This window comes from Lolium perenne, chromosome 5, assembly GCF_019359855.2.
Source record: "Lolium perenne isolate Kyuss_39 chromosome 5, Kyuss_2.0, whole genome shotgun sequence".
Classification (NCBI taxonomy): Eukaryota; Viridiplantae; Streptophyta; class Magnoliopsida; order Poales; family Poaceae; genus Lolium; species Lolium perenne.
In genome coordinates this window covers 22,055,730-22,076,711 of record NC_067248.2, presented here as the reverse complement: position 1 = coordinate 22,076,711, position 20,982 = coordinate 22,055,730, and positions in this window count along the sequence as shown.

The window sequence follows — 20,982 nt, the reverse complement described above, 5'->3', positions numbered from 1 at the left end:
CCGCTCCATCGCCAACGGCTGCGCCGCCGTCCCTCCTCCCGCCCGACGCGTGGGTCTCACGCCGCCGCATCTGACCGCCGTCAGCCGAGCTGCACCATGCCACCAAGGAGCCCCCGCGCCCCCGCCGCTGTCGGCACCGCTCAGGCAACGCCCGACGGCGACGGCCGAGGGAAGAGGGAGGAGGAGGACTGGGGGTGGCGGCGCTAGGGTTCTCCCGTCGCCTGCGGGGGGGGGGGGAGCGATGGAAATCTCGCCTCCCAAAATGCTCAAAGTTTATATAGGAGAGAAAATGGTAAAACGGTAGAAAAGCTTACTTTCCGATCTTCAAGGCTTGAAAAATACTAACGATGTCCTCATCCTTACCTTGCAAGAAGAATTGCCTCCCAATGAATGCAACCAAGCAAGCAAGAATATTTGACCCTATTTGTTAATGTTTCAAACCAAATGTATCCTTTAAACATTAACCAAAGGGGGAATGATCTCTTCCTTTGCTATACGTTGTTAGGTAGGATGAGACTCTCCCCGTGGATGGACGTGGATTGATAACCCGGTTTATTCGTCCCTCCTGCGAAATTACCGCGGATAGGGATTCGAATCCGGGTGGGCTGGCTGCGCGCTCGCTTGCCTTGCCACAGAGCTAGAACTCAGTTCTCAAAAATATATCCTATACAGTTTAAAATTAAGAACAAAAACAGCAATAAGCTATACTGCATTTCGGGCTAATTATTCAATCGAAATTTAAGGTGGTCTGAATTTTTAGTGTACCTCAGCAGATCGTTCAGAAAATTCAAGAGCGTTGAGCAGCCGGTGCCGAGTCTGAACTGCAAATATGGTTCCGCCGTTCTGGCCAAGTTGAGGACAGCAACGGGCGCTGCTGCGGCAGCGCTGGGGCTTGGGGACGACGATGCCTCGAGACGCGGAGGACGAAGAGCGGACCAGCGGAGGTACTAGTGCCGCTCTGCCGCACTCTGGCCGAAGGGCGGACGCGGCGCTCGACGTCGTCGTCGTCGGCCACTAGGGATTCGATCGATCAGCGGACGAGTAGGGGAATTAGGGGCGTTCGGGAGAGTTATGCGAAGGATCGGCCTTATGTTGGTGGTTGCTGCTCGTGGCTTTAGTTATATAAAGCAAGGGCCAATGGGCCTTATGTTTTTAAAAATCGTGGGATAGGCTGGCTAGAGCTAGTTGGGTCACGTATGACATGGGCTTATTTGTGTTTTGGACAACACAATTCAATATATTCTCCTTTTTTTTTCATGTATCGAGTATATCTTCTATGCAATATTTACTACTAGCTGTTTGGATAATTTGAAACTCCATCATATTTTCACGAATAGCTATTATGGTGTTATGTGCAAATAATAGATACAATTATGCATTTTCATTTATTTATGAGGTACTTTATGTAAATGTAGACCCACGGCTATTTTAATACATGTGGGGCGTTATATGTTCGAAAGAAAAGAAGGTTCTAGGATGAAGGGGGAATATGAAATCACCTTGTATGAGTGATGATATTGACTGTTATGCTTACTCACTCTATCCGTAAAATAATTGGGTATTCATTTCAATACCCTTGATTTGAAGTGGGCCCGCCCCTATGGAAGAGCTGCATGCCAGCTCCAAAGCTGCAAAAGCACACCGATGGTGCCACAAAGAAATTTCGTCGGAGCAGCGACAACCATCGCAGAAAGCTCCAAAGGACCACCGTTGGAGATGGAAAGCCGTATCGAAGGTGCTCCAATCAGCAGTGCGCCCTGCTTCAAGCGGACCTCTGGCATCGCCGATGTGCGACACGCCGTGCTTCAAAACACCAACGCCGATGTTGCAAGACATGACATCGTCTATGGTTCTACAAGGCCGAGCCGCAGCAACGACATGGCTGCAAGTCTGGTACCTCGAGCTAGTCCCCGATCACTCCTCCAAGCGGTCGCAGTGTAGGGGCGAGACGACCACATGTGGATGTGCTCCACGGGGAAGACCACATGCAAGGCTAGGGTTACAATATGGCTAGCGGCCCTCCGTTTGGCACGCGGCGGAGCATCCCACTGACCATGCACGGAGGTGATCGAGTGAGGCGAGCCGGGCGTGGAGAAGAATGCTGGAGGATAAAGATATTCAAAAAATGGTTGGTGCGAGGTGGGCATGTGGGGTCAGGTAGAAGAAGACCACACATTGGAGCATCAAACTACGCACGCTCGGAGGTTGAAAATGACGCAACCTTTGGAGGAATTACATACTTAGAGCATCTCCACTCGTCTCCCCACAGAGCCCCACGGCCACTTTTTTTCATCCGGACGGCGAAAAACGGTCCAGTCAGGCCCCCGGTTCCTCGTTTTGGTCCGGATTTGAGCCTATTTTCGTCCGGACTCCCCATGCCATCCTCGGTTTCCCGGGGTCTCCCGGGGACTCCGGATGAAGCTAAACCAACCGCCCACGCCCACGTGTCTCCTCTTTCGTCCGGATTCTCCGAGCCATCCTCTTTTTCCCCGAGAAACGCCGCTTGGGGAGCACACGACTGGGAAACTACTCCTCCCCACGCCAAATCTTCCTCCAATCCGGACGAAAATTTTGCCGGATTTGGGCGTGGGGAGCGCCAACGAGTGGGGATGCTCTTAGAGCATCCCAACCGTGGGGCTCCCCATGCCGAAATCCGGCGCTAAATAGCGCCGGCTGATGTAATTTTTGGCCTGAGAGTCCCATTTTCCCAGCGGCGAGTCCAGGATGGATGAAAGTTTTGACGAAATATGGCGAATTCAGACAAAATTGGGCGAAACTCGTTCAAACATAAGCAAAATTTAATAATATTTAACATATATAGGCGAGTTCGCACATAAATAGGCCGAATTCGTACACATATTTGAATTCGGCGATGGCATAACTTAAACTTAAACTAAAATCGCCCTTCTACATGCCGAAATGGCGGTAGAAGGCCGTGTAGTCCGCGCCGTCGTCGTCGTCGCTCGAGCTGGCGGCGTCCTGGGGCGGCGCCGCCTCGTACTAGCGGCTCGTACCCTGGCCAGCATCGCGGGCGCGTGGCGGCATTGGCCGGTAGATGTCGTCGTCGCTGCTCTCCTCGAGCTTGATCAGCTCGATGATCCTGGGCGCGCCGTTCCTTCCCGCGGCTGGTGCGTCGGCGCGGACGGCGAGTTGCCGCGCGGCGGCCAGGTCCAGCAGCCATCGCTGCTGCTCCGCCTCCTGGTGCTCCTAGTCCCGCCTGGACCACTCCAGCGTGGCATCGATGGGGAGGCTGTTGTCGGCGGGCACCAGGTCCTGCAGCGACCTGGCGATCGCCTCCTCCACCGCGGCGTCCTCCGCGCGCTTGGCCTCCACCTCGGCGAGCTGGTTGGCGGCGGCAGTGGTGGCCTCCTTCTTCGACGACTTCCTCTTTCGCCCGCGCTGCGGAGAGGAGGGTTGGTCACGGATGACGAGGACGCCGCTCCTGCGCCCTCTGGTCGGCGGTGAAGATGCCGGCTCCTTCTTGACGAAGGTCGGTGTCGACAGAGACGCCGGCTCCTTCTTGATGAAGGTTGAGGGCGCAGATCCGCCGGACCTCGACGCGGACCTCGACCCAGACGAGGAGGAGGACGGCGTCATCCTCCTCGGCGTCCAGGAACTACCGTGTCGGCGCGACACGGTAGCCGCCTCCAGCGGCGGCATCCCCAGAGGGGGGTAGTTCCCACCCTCGATGTGCACGAGCACATTCGCGAGGGTGCGGTTAGGCGCGCTCCACCACCGGCGGCGGCCGGCGGCGTTGTTCTAGCGGGAGGAGGAGGGGGGTTGTCGTAAGCGGCGAGGTCGCGGTCGTACCGGCGCCGGAAAAAGTCAGTCCACGCCTCATAGTTGTCGGGGAAGAAGCGTGGCTCCGCGCGCTGCTCGTCACTAACAGTGACGAGCACCGCGTCGATCGCCGCCTCGAGGGCGGCCCGAACCATCGGTGGCGGCAGGATCGGGACGCCGCCCGCGCTGAGTCGCCTCCTCCCGGCGCGTGGAAGTCCGGCGGCGCCGGGTAACCCGCCATGTGGAGGAGCCGTCCCTTCAATTGGTGCAGAGAGCGGCGGCCGAAGCCATTCTTGGCCGCGCCATCGTTCGCCATTGCTTGATCGCCGCTAGTTCGCTCGAGATCGGGAAAGATTTGGGGAAGGTGGGTGCAGGGGAGCGAGGTGAATACGGGGCAGACGCGGTAGTTCAGCGATAAATAAAGGTAGACGTGTTGACAGAGAAAGATCACGGTAGGCGGATGCTAGACAAGTCGATGGACGAGATACATCCGCTGTGGCTGGAGTGTCTCAGGGATCGTGTAGTAGAGCACACCCACTCGGTGCTATTTCCTGATAGGGGACTGTGAGAATCCTAGAAGGCTCCAAACTTTCAGGGCTCCGCCAGCTTGACACTTGTCTATTTTTATTCTAAATTCAAATTTTGCTTTGTTGTAGTAAAAAATCTCCATTTTTGCTTTATTGACGTAAAAAACGGTTCACCTATAAATAAATAAAAGAAAGACTCGCCGGAGACATCGAACCTCACCGGAGACCTCACGGGAGAACCGTACTTCGCCGGAGACTTTGTCGGAGACCTGGCAGGAGCACCATACTTCGCCAAAGACTCGCCGGAGACTTCGCATCAAAATCTTTTTATACTAAGTAGCAACACAACTGAACAATTGTAGGACAAAAAGAACAATATTATAGCATTGCAGTGCTTTGTTCTATCACTACTAGGAAATAGGCTATAGGCACAGGGTTACCACCGGCGCAAAAAAAATTTTACGCTGGTGGTATTTTCCGCCGGCGCACCTACTTTATGGGGCGCCGGTGGTGCTCAAATACCGTCGGCGTAGCGAAGTAATTGTGCGCCGGGGATAAGGGTCGGCCAGATCGAGGCCGTCCCAAAACCATCATTGCACAAGCATGGTGGTGCACCAGCGGTAAGGTATTCTCCAATTTTCACTCCACACCCCCGTGGATCGCCTTTTTAGTTTTCAAAAAATAGAAGAAAATGATAGAAAACTTTAAAAATAAAATTCTTCGAGATGCCCATGTGTTATGTCATCTCACTACAGGAAAAGAAGACGTTGCCGTGCGAGGCTTTGGACGGCAAAGAGGCCTATACGCACGGCAACGGCTTTGCCATGCGTGCACTCACGGAAAAGTTTGCACGGCAAAGATTTCGACGGCAAAGCCACCTTTGCCGTGCGCATGCAAGGAATGCACGGCAAAGCCCTTTGCCGTGCGTCGCCATCTCTGCCGTGCGCTGCCAACTCTGCCGTGCGATCCCTCTTTGCCGTGCGCTGCCAACGCTGCCGTGCACCATTGCTTTGCCGTGCGCCGAAGTTCTTTGCCGTGCGCCCGGCGTTGCCGTGCGCAACATTCGCTGCCGTGCGAAGCTTTGCCGTGCGGCCTTGCCCTGCCACGCACGGGAAAGCCCCATACAGGCACGCCCCGGGAGCTCCCAGGAGCACAGTTGGGCGACACGTGGCCCCTTTGCCGTGCGTGTGCACACGGCAAAGAGACCAAATGTCCTTTGCCGTGTGCACACACACGGCAAAGGGGCCTGATTTTTTCATTTTTTTGCTATTTTTCAATTATCCCTGCATTTCAAATATTGCATTTCACAAATATAGCATATATAACATATATATCAACATAAGATCACCAAACACATCAACAACACCACAAATACATCGAGCACACATAGTTCATGCATACAATCCGTTACATAGAGTCCGCATCGAGCACACATAGTTCATGCATAGCAATGTCCATTATTACAATCCATAACAAGTGCGAACAATCCATTACAATGACGACAAGTGCACGACGACCATGCCATCAACCTTGTCCTCCTCCGCTTCCGCCGGCCTCATCGTCATTGCCTTGTGACATATAATCTATAAGCAGGTTGATGGAATGAACATTTGCATTTGCATATTGAACACTTGAACAAGTACAAGTAGCGGGTTGGGCACAAGTGTAGGAGGACTCACCGCGGTTCATGCTCCGGATGATGTTCATGTTGTTGACGGTGATAGGTGTCCCCGGGGTCTGAGTGGGCGGTGGCGGCATCCACGGCATGGAGTAAGGTGGAGGAGCAGGAAGACTCCCCGGTGGAGAAGTCAGAACCGTCTAGCTCATCAGCCAGCTCATCTGTGCCTGCTGCTGCTGCATCATCTGCTTCGCTTGTTGCATCCGCTTGCATCATACGTATGCCTCTTGCTGGTACTCCAGAATCTGCTGCTCCATCTGCGCCCTTTGCTCCTGGGCCGCCTGCTCCTTCGCTGCCATCTCCTCCTACGTTGTGTTGCCGCGATGTCATTAACATTTCAATGAAAGCATGTAAAGGAAATGTAGAGGCCCGAGGAAGAACATACCCGTAACCGCTCGACAGCTAGATCCGAAGCCCGTGGCCGGGGCTCTACCTCAGGCTGGCCGCTCTTACGACCACGACGGATCTGGCGGAGAGAGGGAACCTTCGCTGGGTCGACGCACCCGTCACCAAACCATAGGCGGCCATGCTTCAAGCCTTCTCCCGCAAGCACCGCGACCTCAGGGTCAAAGTCCTCGGCCTCTGGGTTGGCGTCCTCGCCGTACTTCTTCTTGAACTTGGAAACATACGACGTGCACTGGGTCTCGGATTGCGGGTTAACCCACAGGGACCCCGTCTCAGGATCAGGCGTCTTCCTTTGCTTCATCTTCTTTAGCACGGCAAAGACGTTAGGCTTCGCTCCTGTCCTGACTTCCTGCAAAAGAGAACATGTAATTGAGTGAAGTGGCACACCCTTGCGGAGTTAACAAATATATAACATGAATTCAAAGAATGAAGGAACCATTAATTTGCTCACCTCCTTCTGCAGGTGAAGAGAGATGGGGATGTTGCCTTGGATATGCGATCCACCTCGCATCTCTGCCCGCTTCTTCTTGCCCTCCTCGTGCTTCTTGAGGTACTGGGGGCATGTCCACCACATGACCATCGCAAGAAAGCACCTCTCGTCGTTGCCGACGTACTGAGGAGGGTTCTACATGCACAAGATAAACCCATTATGGTAAAATAAACTACATGGAGATAAAGAAATCAATAACACATAAATGCAAATACCTGCAAGTACTGCCACGGCTGCATGAGCGTGTCGCGAGCGTCCTCCTTACTCATGTGGACGAAGCGGTCGGCGTGCCAGTCGCGGACGCATTGAACACGTGCCTCGTAGTGCATGCCAGTCACCCTCTTCCTTGCAAGCTGGTGTAGGACATCATCGCACGCATTCTCCTTGCCCTCGGCCCTCTTAAAGTATTTCTGCAACCATGCACATAGGTAAAACAAGGGGCATTAGTGCAATTATTGTGAACCAAGGAGAGTGTATGAATGGTAAGAAGTCAAAAGTCACGTACCCAGAATTTGGCAACAACCAAATCCGCCGCGGTGCCGCGGCCAAGAGGATCTTCCGCGAGGCTGTAGTGCGCCCACCTCCAAGCTACGTCGCAGCCACCAGTAGGGAGATTGACTATCCCAGGGAAATACCATCTAAGTAGGCCCCCAAGGATGTTCGAGTACCCACGTGGCGGCTTCTGCGACGGGTCTTCATACTGGAACGAGCTGCACCATGAAACGACAACATCAATATGTATGTGATAATAATTTTGATAATGACAAAATTGCGATAACGAAATGCCAAAAATTAACATGTACCTCCTTCCATAGGGCTGTAGAACAACGTGCCTGTAGCGCCAGTCCTTCAGCGCGGGGAGCTGTGTTATCCCACGCCGATATGGCTTCCTATCACGTGGCCTCAGCCTCTCCACAGCTGGAACGTACTGGTAATCCTCCGGCGCTTTCCACTGTAGGCTTTGATCAGGATCGAACACTAAGTTCCCCAACCCCTCATCCTCCGAGAGGTCCTCCTCGTCCCCCTCCTCCTCCTGGTCCTCCCCACCCCCTCCTCCTCCTGGTCCTCCCCACCCCCCTCCTCCTGGTCCTCCCCACCCCCCTCCTCCTCCTGGTCCTCCCCACCCCCGTGGTGCTCCTGGTCCTCCTCCTCGTCATCATCATCGGCTGCGGGAGGGGGGCTAGGACTAGGAGTGAGTACCCGCGTCGCATTCTTCCTACGCGGCCGCCCTGTGGGAGCGACAGGAGGGGGGCTGGGAGGGGGGGTAGTAGCTCGGCCCCGCCTCGAAGTCCCTACACCTACCAAGTCCTTGAGCTTCTTTTTAAGACCGCCACCCCTTTTTTTTGGCGGCATGCTTCAATCACCTGCAAACACAAATGAAGAGAGTGGTTTATTAGTACGCAATATTGTAAAGAGATAAATATTAGTGAAAGCAACAGAAATATAAGTAGATGAACATTAATGAAAGCAACAATAATGCAAAAGGATGAACATTAATTAGTGGAAGCAACAAATAGCTAGCATAGAGTTCTCTCAAACATAGCACGGAGTTCTTACAAATAATCTAGCTATACAATCACTATTACACAGAGTTATTACAAACAGGCTAGCCTCACAATTACTACTACATAGATCAGTAGCCTGTGTCGCCATCCGTGATTGGACCGCGTGTCTCCTCATCGTCATCAGGCTCAGCGAACCAATAATCATCAACGAAACCTGGAGGTGGTCCATCTGCATGGAGGTCAATCCCTGCTCTGAACGCCTCGAGCAAACTCAGGTCTTCCGGGGCACAAACATCCTCAGCTTCATCTTCTGCATTGTCCTCATCCATGCCCGCATCTTCTTGTTCATCGTCTACGACCATGTCATCAATAGTCGGCAAGGCGATTGTGAAATGCCCGGGGAGCCCTTCTTCCTGATAGAACTCGACACTCTTTGCTGAGGGGTCTACGCGGCGGTAATCGTCCTTGTTTGGCGGGGGCGGCCTATTGCGTGAAGGCACCGTCATCACAACATCCCATCCATGTAGACGTTTTGTCGGGTTTCTGCACGCGTACGGGAGATAGAATACTTGAAAGGCCTGGGTAGCCAAGATGTACACATCCTCTCCCTTATAAACAGAGTTCCTTTCAACTTCGACCAACCCAATTTCAGGATCCCGTCTCACCCGACGTGGGTCAAACCAATGACATTTGAAGACAACGGGATTTAGCCCTTTCTGAAACCCGTAATTCAGCTCGTATATATCCTCGACTCTTCCATAGTAATGGAGCCCATCGTCACCTTGACATACCACCCCGCTATTTATTGTCTTCGCGTTGGGCCGGCTTGTTGTGTATTTATGGAGTGGGAAGCGATACCCGTTCACGTCATAGGAGTTGAACGCTTCGAGGGAATGGTCAAAGCCCCTAGCAATTTTTCTTAGCTCTGACTTCATCTCTTTGTCAGTTCTTGCCTACAAGTTTAGCACGAGAAGTTTAGAATGAGAAATGACCGATAAATGTCGGAAGTGCTAGCTAATTTGGATAGAAAAGTACCAAATTACAGAACCAGCTAATGAAACCGAAACCGCCGCCCTTATCGAAAATTTGCTTGGATTCTTCCGGGGTAGGCTCCCTGTGGGTATTCTTCCAATGTATAGCCTTGAATTGCCTATACCGATGAAAAGAGGAAGAGTTAGCCACGCAAATACGAGTGAATGTTTGCGAATAACTAAATGGTTCGCACTTACTCGATGTACGGCTTCACTTCGACCATGGTGTTCAAGACATACGAGTGGATCAAGGTCCGCTCCTGCCGGTCCGTTCTGTACGGCTTCGAGCCACTTGACTTGCCACCAAGCCCCACGAAGATGCTAAGCTTGGGTACTTCTTCATTGTTGGCGGCATTGTAACGGAGGACCGGGTTGTGCTTTGTGGGAATGTTGGGATCATAGTGCTTAGTGGTGAAGTTTGCCACTCCACGTTCAGGACTGCCTCGGCTATGGATGCTTCGATCTTGCATTTATTGCCAGTCATTTGACGAAGCTTTTGTGTTTCTCTCTCGGGACCAAACTGCCAACGGCCCCAATTCGCCCCCCCCTTTAAGCATTCCTCCGCGAGGTGCAGGATCATATGTTGCATCGGATTAAAGAACCCTGGAGGAAAGATCTTCTCTAGATCGCAAAGCAACACGGGTGCCTCTTCATCCAGCTTCTCAATCACTTTAGTGTCTAACTCCCTAGCACAAATCTGGCGGAAGAAAAAACTCAACCTCGCTAGCACTCGCCAAGTCTTCTCAGGGACATAGCCTCGAATCATCACCGGCATTATCCGCTCAAGCCATATGTGGTAGTCATGACTCTTCAGCCCTTGTACTCGCAACGTTTCAATGTTCAGACCCCTCATCCAGTTGGCTGCGAACCCATCAGGGAATAACAAGGAGTCCTTCATCCATTGGAAGACCTCCCTTTTTTGGGCCTTTGTGAGGCAGAACGGAGCGTGTGGCTTAGTCCAAGTTTTTTTGGCACCATGAGGTGGCTGCATGTTCAACTCCGGCCTATCGCACCACATTTCTTGATCAATTCGAGCCTTTATGTTATCCTTCGTCTTCTCGGTGTCCACAATCGTGCTCCAAATGGCTTCACTGATATTCTTCTCGGTGTGCATTACATCAATGTTATGCGGGAGCTCGAGAAACTCAAAGTAAGGGAGCTTCCATAAGCACGGCTTGTGAGTCCATTGGTGTGTCTCCCCATATCCCAAGAAACCATTCCCATCAGGGCTAGGCTTAAGAGCATCTAACTCGGCCTTGATTTCCGTTCCGGTCTTCGGAATTGGCTTCGGGCCACGGACAACACGGCCTTTCTTGAAGCTCTTTACATCACTCCTGTATGCATGCCTCCGCTCAAGGAACTGTCGAGCTTCATCAAAGCATGAATACTTGCCTCCCTTGTTTAGCCAGAAGAAAGTCACGGCCTGCCTGCACTGTGGGCAAGGCCACTTCCCATGTGTACACCACCCGCAGAACAAAGCACGTGCTGGCAGGTCATGCAGGGACGTGTGGTACCACACATACATATCGAAGTACTCCTTCTTCGATGCGTCATATGTTCGGATCCCGCGACCTTCCCAGCCACGAACCAAGTCATCTACCAGCGGTTCCAGGTACACATTCATGTTCTTACCCGGGTATTTGGGCCCTGGGATTATCATCGACACAAACATGTTCTCTGATCTCATGCAGGCGCCAGGGGGGAGGTTCATGGGAATAACAAACACTGGCCAACAACTGTATACTGCAGCCGACATACCATATGGATTGAACCCATCGGTTGATATCGCAACTGCTACGCTCCTCGGGTCACCTGCTTTCAGTGGAAATTTCTTGACAAAGTTCTTCCATGCAGTACCATCCGACGGATGTATCATCTTGTCGGTGTATCTGTTTCCTTCCACGGCCCACCTCATCTGCTGGGCAGTATCCTCGGTCATGAAGAGCCGCTGGATCCTCGGTAGAACTGGAAGATAGCGGAGGATATTCTTGGCAACCGTGGTCTGCCTCTTCTGACCATCACCATTGTGGTCTACCTCAAAGTACCTAGAGGAATTGCATTTGATGCAATAATTTGTGTCAGCGTGCTCCTCTCTGAATAGCATGCATCCCTTTGGACAAGCGTGTATCTGCTGAGATGACATCTTAAGGTCACTGAGCAATTTGGTCGAATAGTAGAAGTTTTGCGGCAAGAGGTGCCCTTTCGGCAGAAGGCTACCTACGATGACCAGAAGTTCATCGAACCCATCTCTGCACAAGTTCCTATGGCACTTCAAGGCCATAAGGCGAGCGATGGCATCTAGTTGGGTAACCTCTGTATTTTCATGTAGGGGTTTCTGCGATGCAAACAGAGCCTCATAATACTCCTTTGTGTTTTCCTCCGGGTCCTCACTTGTCTCCGCATCCTGCGGTGTCTCCACCTCTACATGAGGGCTTTCAGGCACATTACCATTAGCCAAGTTTTCTAAGCACCTATCAAAACCAGTGTCATATTCCCCCCTAGGTTGAATCTGTCGCACCTCCTTCCTAGCATGTTTCTTTGCCTTTTCTCCATGGTAAGTACAAATCCTGTAGGACGGTGTGAACCCAAACTTGATCAGGTGCATACTCATAGTTTCCTTGTCCTGTGCCTTTCGGTTAGCGCACTTACTACAAGGGCACCAAACACTTATAGGTCTGCTAGGGATGGCAAACGCCCTATCCACAAACTGCTCGGTCTTTTCTCCCCATTCATCAGTATAGTTCCACTGACTGATTCTGCCATCGTACATCCAGCCACGATTATCCATCCTCTAATCAGCAACAAAACAGACGAACATAGCATTTATATATCAAATACGGAATAAATGCATCATATATTTTTTTTTACGCGTGCATCAACCTGAAACTCTACTAGGTGGGCTCCTAGCAGGCGCCGGATCCGTAGATTGAGTACGTTCTCCCAGCTCAACCCCGATCCGAGACAGAATTTCGGCAGCACCTCCCCGCTGCTCTCCCGATACACGTCTCGGCAAAAAGCCGAGAGAGGTGTGCATCCGGAGAACAACGGGGAGGCGCTACCGAAATCCTGTCTCGGATCGGGGTAGAGCACGGAGAACGTACCCAACTACGCATCCGCCGGCTGTCCCGATAAATGCCGTAAGAGTTACGGTTCATAATATGCGAGACCACTAATGCATATTTATCCACGTAACCCTTACGGTCGGGAAGAGACGCCTAGGTATCGCGACAGACTTGGTGATCTAGACACAAAAAAAAACCTAGGTACAAAAGAGGCGAACGGATTCTCACCCTCGAAGCGTGATCGACAGCCGGCGAAGAAGATCGACAACCCTCCGGCAAAATCCCCTCCGGTAAAACGGTCCCTCTGAGCAACGCTCCTCAAGCACCCCGACAACGCCGGCCCCTGTGTCCACCTCGAAACATCGTCTGCGAATGCGGAAAAATGAATATTTACAAGCATATATATGGCTATCATATGACCATTTGTTTGCTCTAAATCCCACTATTGTAAATACAATATTTCTAATAAATTGTGCCCTCCACTTCCTAAAATAATATCTATACTAAACTACCCTATTTTTCATGCATATTTATTGTAACTACTAATTAGCATGCATAATATTTTTTAACTACCCTAAATACAATAAGTAATATGAAAATTTGAAAAAAAAAGAAGAGGCACATGTATACCTTACCCTCCTCTGGTGGTGGCCGGCGCGGGAGGTGAGCGAGGAGCGAGTGGTGGCGGCTCGGGTGGTGGCGAGTGGTGGCGGCTCGGGTGGTGGCGCCGGCGACCGTGGGGAGCAGCAGCGGCGGCCTGCCGGCGAGCAGCAATGGCGCGCGGGTGGGGAGCAGCAATGGTGGGTGGGGAGCAGCAACGGCGGCGGCGGGGAAGGGGGCGGGGGAGTAGCAGTAGCGGTGGCGGCGGGGGAGTAGCAGCAGCGCGCGGCAGCGACGGAGATCGAGGCGGCGGCGTGCGGCCTGCGTGCGTGTGGCGGCGGCGCGGGGGGTGAGCGAGGAGAGAGTGGACCGGGCGTTTTTGTGGCTCAGGGCGCGTCCCGACCAGATCTTATCCGCAGACTTTGTCGTGCGGGCTTCTTTGCCGTGCGGCGAAGAACCTTTGCCGTGCGGGGCGTCTTTGCCGTGCGCAGGGCAGCCTTTGCCGTGCGGCAGGCTTCTTTGCCGTGCGCCTGCGCACGGCAACGAATTTTTTTTTTTACCATTTCATTTATAAGGGTGCTAGGATGATTTTGTACCCTTTAGTGCTGACATTGATATAAGTGATTTGAGGCTAGATAGTATGCTTTGGTTCACTCAAAACCATTGTAGGAGGTTACATAGAATACAACTACTAACTTGTACAATTATTGTATTGCATTTTCACGTGGGTCTGATCCTTGAGAGAAAGCCGTAAATAAGACTCGATCATGAAGAGAAGGAGGAAAATGTGTACCGTGCTATGAAATGAATGAATGCATGCTCAAATTAGCAGAGCAAGAATAAAGGCTATGCAAATATCTTTACCTTGACCCTCCTCAGCAGATCGTATCATGTCATGCCAGGCCGGCATGCAGTAGTCAGTGACTACACGTGCTGACACACCGGAGTTGACACACCGGAGCTGCAAAACCATGCATCATAAACCCTAACCCTAACCCTAAACCCTAAACCTATACCTAACCCTAAAAGAATGAAAAGTTACATTGGTGCACCCTCGCGCGGAGAAATCTAGGGGGGTAGACCCGCCGGGGCACATGTTCCGCTGTTTTGGGGGAAGGAGGGGGATAACGACCGCCGGAGCACCGGAACCCCACCAAATCTTGCATGTGGACCTATGATATGTGTCAAAGTGTGGTGCAAGGTCTAATGGTGCAAAAGTAGCTCCCCTAAACCCTAAACCCTAAACTGGGGAGGCTTCGAGCACTAAAACCCCTCTAAAACCCTAAACCACGACGCCGGAGCTGCAGAACCATGCATCATAAACCCTAACCCTAACCCTATACCCTAAACCTATACCTAACCATAAATACTTACCTTTAACCTAAACCCTAGCCCTACCCCCTAAACCCTAGCCCTAACCCTACACCAAACCCTAACCAGTAGATCAGGCACACCCTCGATCGTGTGATAATGGCTCGAGCTGCGGGTATATGTGCCAAAGGGTCCCAATCTTGGTTCTCCATGTGTATATGTCCTAAACAAACCTAAAAGAATGAAAAGTTACATTGGTGCACCCTCGCGCGGAGAAATCTAGGGGTAGACCATTGGGGCACATGTTCATTGTTTTGGGGGAAGGAGGGGGATAACGACCGCCGGAGCACCGGAACCCCACCAAATCTTGCATGTGGACCTATGATATGTGTCAAAGTGTGGTGCAAGGTCTAATGGTGCAAAAGTAGCTCCCCTAAACCCTAAACCCTAAACTGGGGAGGCTTCGAGCACTAAAATCCCTCTAAAACCCTAAACCACGACGCCGGAGCTGCAGAACCATGCATCATAAACCCTAACCCTAGCCCTATACCCTAAACCTATACCTAACCATAAATACTTACCTTTAACCTAAACCCTAGCCCTACCCCCTAAACCCTAGCCCTAACCCTACACCAAACCCTAACCAGTAGATCAGGCACACCCTCGATCGTGTGATAATGGCTCGAGCTGCGGGTATATGTGCCAAAGGGTCCCAATCTTGGTTCTCCATGTGTATATGTCCTAAACAAACCTAAAAGAATGAAAAGTTACATTGGTGCACCCTCGCGCGGAGAAATCTAGGGGGGTAGACCCGCCGGGGCACATGTTCCGCTGTTTTGGGGGAAGGAGGGGGATAACGACCGCCGGAGCACCGGAACCCCACCAAATCTTGCATGTGGACCTATGATATGTGTCAAAGTGTGGTGCAAGGTCTAATGGTGCAAAAGTAGCTCCCCTAAACCCTAAACCCTAAACTGGGGAGGCTTCGAGCACTAAAACCCCTCTAAAACCCTAAACCACGGCACCGGAGCTGCAAAACCATGCATCATAAACCCTAGCCCTAACCCTATACCCTAAACCTATACCTAACCATAAATACTTACCTTGAACCTAAACCCTAGCCCTACCCCCTAAACCCTAGCCCTAACCCTACACCAAACCCTAACCAGTAGATCAGGCACACCTCGATCGTGTGATAATGGCTCGAGCTGCGGGTATATGTGCCAAAGGGTCCCAATCTTGGTTCTCCATGTGTATATGTCCTAACAAAACCTAAAAGAATGAGAAGTTACATTGGTGCACCCTCGCGCGGAGAAATCTAGGGGGGTAGACCCGCCGGGGCACATGTTCCGCTGTTTTGGGGGAAGGAGGGGGATAACGACCGCCGGAGCACCGGAACCCCACCAAATCTTGCATGTGGACCTATGATATGTGTCAAAGTGTGGTGCAAGGTCTAATGGTGCAAAAGTAGCTCCCCGGTACCCTAAACCCTAAACTGGGGAGGCTTCGAGCACTAAAACCCCTCTAAAACCCTAAACCACGGCACCGGAGCTGCAAAACCATGCATCATAAACCCTAGCCCTAACCCCATACCCTAAACCTATACCTAACCATAAATACTTACCTTGAACCTAAACCCTAGCCCTACCCCCTAAACCCTAGCCCTAACCCTACACCAAACCCTAACCAGTAGATCACGCACACCCTCGATCGTGTGATAATGGCTCGAGCTGCAGGTATATGTGCCAAAGGGTCCCAATCTTGGTTCTCCATGTGTATATGTCCTAAAAAAACCTAAAAGAATGAAAAGTTACATTGGTGCACCCTCGCGCGGAGAAATCTAGGGGAGTAGACCCGCCGGGGCACATGTTCCGCTGTTTTGGGGGAAGGAGGGGGATAACGACCGCCGGAGCACCGGAACCCCACCAAATCTTGCATGTGGACCTATGATATGTGTCAAAGTGTGGTGCAAGGTCTAATGGTGCAAAAGTAGCTCCCCGGTACCCTAAACCCTAAACTGGGGAGGCTTCGAGCACTAAAACCCCTCTAAAACCCTAAACCACGACGCCGGAGCTGCAGAACCATGCATCATAAACCCTAACCCTATACCCTAAACCTATACCTAACCATAAATACTTACCTTTAACCTAAACCCTAGCCCTACCCCCTAAACCCTAGCCCTAACCCTACACCAAACCCTAACCAGTAGATCAGGCACACCCTCGATCGTGTGATAATGGCTCGAGCTGCGGGTATATGTGCCAAAGGGTCCCAATCTTGGTTCTCCATGTGTATATGTCCTAAACAAACCTAAAAGACTGAAAAGTTACATTGGTGCACCCTCGCGCTGAGTAATCTAGGGGGGTAGACCCGCCGGGGCACATGTTCCGCTGTTTTGGGGGAAGGAGGGGGATAACGACCGCCGGAGCACCGGAACCCCACCAAATCTTGCATGTGGACCTATGATATGTGTCAAAGTGTGGTGCAAGGTCTAATGGTGCAAAAGTAGCTCCCCTAAACCCTGAACCCTAAACTGGGGAGGCTTCGAGCACTAAAACCCCTCTAAAACCCTAAACCACGGCACCGGAGCTGCAAAACCATGCACCATAAACCCTAGCCCCAACCCTATACCCTAAACCTATACCTAACCATAAATACTTACCTTGAACCTAAACCCTAGCCCTACCCCCTATACCCTAGCCCTAAACCTACACCAAACCCTAACCAGTAGATCAGGCACACCCTCGATCGTATGGTAATGGCTCGAGCTGCGGGTATATGTGCCAAAGGGTCCCAATCTTGGTTCTCCATGTGTATATGTCCTAAACAAACCTAAAAGAATGAAAAGTTACATTGGTGCACCCTCGCGCGGAGAAATCTAGGGGGGTAGACCCGCCGGGGCTCATGTTCCGCTGTTTTGGGGGAAGGAGGGGGATAACGACCGCCGGAGCACCGGAACCCCACCAAATCTTGCATGTGGACCTATGATATGTGTCAAAGTGTGGTGCAAGGTCTAATGGTGCAAAAGTAGCTCCCCGGTACCCTAAACCCTAAACTGGGGAGGCTTCGAGCACTAAAACCCCTCTAAAACCCTAAACCACGGCACCGGAGCTGCAAAACCATGCATCATAAACCCTAGCCCTAACCCTATACCCTAAACCTATACCTAACCATAAATACTTACCTTGAACCTAAACCCTAGCCCTACCCCCTAAACCCTAGCCCTAACCTTACACCAAACCCTAACCAGTAGATCAGGCACACCCTCGATCGTGTGATAATGGCTCGAGCTGCGGGTATATGTGCCAAAGGGTCCCAATCTTGGTTCTCCATGTGTATATGTCCTAAACAAACCTAAAAGAATTAAAAGTTACATTGGTGCACCCTCGCGCGGAGAAATCTAGGGGGGTAGACCCGCCGGGGCACATGTTCCGCTGTTTTGGGGGAAGGAGGGGGATAACGACCGCCGGAGCACCGGAACCCCACCAAATCTTGCATGTGGACCTATGATATGTGTCAAAGTGTGGTGCAAGGTCTAATGGTGCAAAAGTAGCTCCCCTAAACCCTAAACCCTAAACTGGGGAGGCTTCGAGCACTAAAACCCCTCTAAAACCCTAAACCACGACGCCGGAGCTGCAGAACCATGCATCATAAACCCTAACCCTAACCCTATACCCTAAACCTATACCTAACCATAAATACTTACCTTCAAACCTAAACCCTAGCCCTACCCCCTAAACCCTAGCCCTAACCCTACACCAAACCCTAACCAGTAGATCAGGCACACCCTCGATCGTGTGATAATGGCTCTAGCTGCGGGTATATGTGCCAAAGGGTCCCAATCTTGGTTCTCCATGTGTATATGTCCTAAACAAACCTAAAAGAATGAAAAGTTACATTGGTGCACCCTCGCGTGGAGAAATCTAGGGGGGTAGACCCGGCGGGGCACATGTTCCGCTGTTTTGGGGGGAGCTAGGAGGGGGAGAACGACCGCCGGAGCACCGGAACCCCACCAAATCTTGCATGTGGACCTATGATATGTGCCAAAGTGTGGTGCAAGGTCTAATGGTGCAAAAGTAGCTCCCCTAAACCCTAAACCCTAAACTGGGGAGGCTTCGAGCACTAAAACCCTAAACCACGACGCCGGAGCTGCAGAACCATGCATCATAAGCCCTAACCCTAACCCTATACCCTAAACCTATACCTAACCATAAATACTTACCTTTAGCCTAAACCCTAGCCCTACCCCCTAAACCCTAGCCCTAACCCTACACCAAACCCTAACCAGTAGATCAGGCACACCCTCGATCGTGTGATAATGGCTCTAGCTGCGGGTATATGTGCCAAAGGGTCCCAATCTTGGTTCTCCATGTGTATATGTCCTAAACAAACCTAAAAGAATGAAAAGTTACATTGGTGCACCCTCGCGCGGAGAAATCTAGGGGGGTAGACCCGGCGGGGCACACGTTCCGCTGTTTTGGGGGGAGCTAGGAGGGGGAGAACGACCGCCGGAGCACCGGAACCCCACCAAATCTTGCATGTGGACCTATGATATGTGTCAAAGTGTGGTGCAAGGTCTAATGGTGCAAAAGTAGCTCCCCTAAACCCTAAACCCTAAACTGGGGAGGCTTCGAGCACTAAAACCCCTCTAAAACCCTAAACCACGACGCCGGAGCTGCAGAACCATGCATCATAAACCCTAACCCTATACCCTAAACCTATACCTAACCATAAATACTTACCTTCAAACCTAAACCCTAGCCCTACCCCCTAAACCCTAGCCCTAACCCTACACCAAACCCTAACCAGTAGATCAGGCACACCCTCGATCGTGTGATAATGGCTCTAGCTGCGGGTATATGTGCCAAAGGGTCCCAATCTTGGTTCTCCATGTGTATATGTCCTAAACAAACCTAAAAGAATGAAAAGTTACATTGGTGCACCCTCGCGTGGAGAAATCTAGGGGGGTAGACCCGGCGGGGCACACGTTCCGCTGTTTTGGGGGGAGCTAGGAGGGGGAGAACGACCGCCGGAGCACCGGAACCCCACCAAATCTTGCATGTGGACCTATGATATGTGTCAAAGTGTGGTGCAAGGTCTAATGGTGCAAAAGTAGCTCCCCTAAACCCTAAACCCTAAACTGGGGAGGCTTCGAGCACTAAAACCCCTCTAAAACCCTAAACCACGACGCCGGAGCTGCAGAACCATGCATCATAAACCCTAACCCTAACCCTATACCCTAAACCTATACCTAACCATAAATACTTACCTTTAGCCTAAACCCTAGCCCTACCCCCTAAACCCTAGCCCTAACCCTACACCAAACCCTAACCAGTAGATCAGGCACACCCTCGATCGTGTGATAATGGCTCTAGCTGCGGGTATATGTGCCAAAGGGTCCCAATCTTGGTTCTCCATGTGTATATGTCCTAAACAAACCTAAAAGAATGAAAAGTTACATTGGTGCACCCTCGCGCGGAGAAATCTAGGGGGGTAGACCCGGCGGGGCACACGTTCCGCTGTTTTGGGGGGAGCTAGGAGGGGGAGAACGACCGCCGGAGCACCGGAACCCCACCAAATCTTGCATGTGGACCTATGATATGTGTCAAAGTGTGGTGCAAGGTCTAATGGTGCAAAAGTAGCTCCCCTAAACCCTAAACCCTAAACTGGGGAGGCTTCGAGCACTAAAACCCCTCTAAAACCCTAAACCACGACACCAGAGCTGCAGAACCATGCATCATAAACCCTAACCCTAACCCTAAACCCTAAACCTATACCTAACCATAAATACTTACCTTTAGCCTAAACCCTAGCCCTACCCCCTAAACCCTAGCCCTAACCCTACACCAAACCCTAACCAGTAGATCAGGCACACCCTCGATCGTGTGATAATGGCTCTAGCTGCGGGTATATGTGCCAAAGGGTCCCAATCTTGGTTCTCCATATGTATATGTCCTAAACAAACCTAAAAGAATGAAAAGTTACATTGGTGCACCCTCGCGCGGAGAAATCTAGGGGGTAGACCCGGCGGGGCACACGTTCCGCTGTTTTGGGGGAAGGAGGGGAGAACGACCGCCGGAGCACCGGAACCCCACCAAACCTTGCATGTGGACCTATGATATGTGTCGAAGTGTGGTGCAAGGTCTAATGGTGCAAAAGTAGCTCCCCTAAACCCTAAACCCTAAACTAGGGAGGCTTCGAGCACTAAACCCCTCTAAAACCCTAAACCACGACACCGGAGCTGCAGAACCATGCATCATAAACCCTAACCCTAACCCTAAACCCTAAACCTATACCTAACCATAAATACTTACCTTTAACCTAAACCCTAGCCCTACCCCCTAAACCCTAGCCCTAACCCTACACCAAACCCTAACCAGTAGATCAGGCACACCCTCGATCGTGTGATAATGGCTCTAGCTGCGGGTATATGTGCCAAAGGATCCCAATCTTGGTTCTCCATGTGTATATGTCCTAAACAAACCTAAAAGAATGAAAAGATACATTGGTGCACCCTCGCGCGGAGAAATCTAGGGGGGTAGACCCGGCGGGGCACACGTTCCGCTGTTTTGGGGGGAAGAGGGGGAGAACAA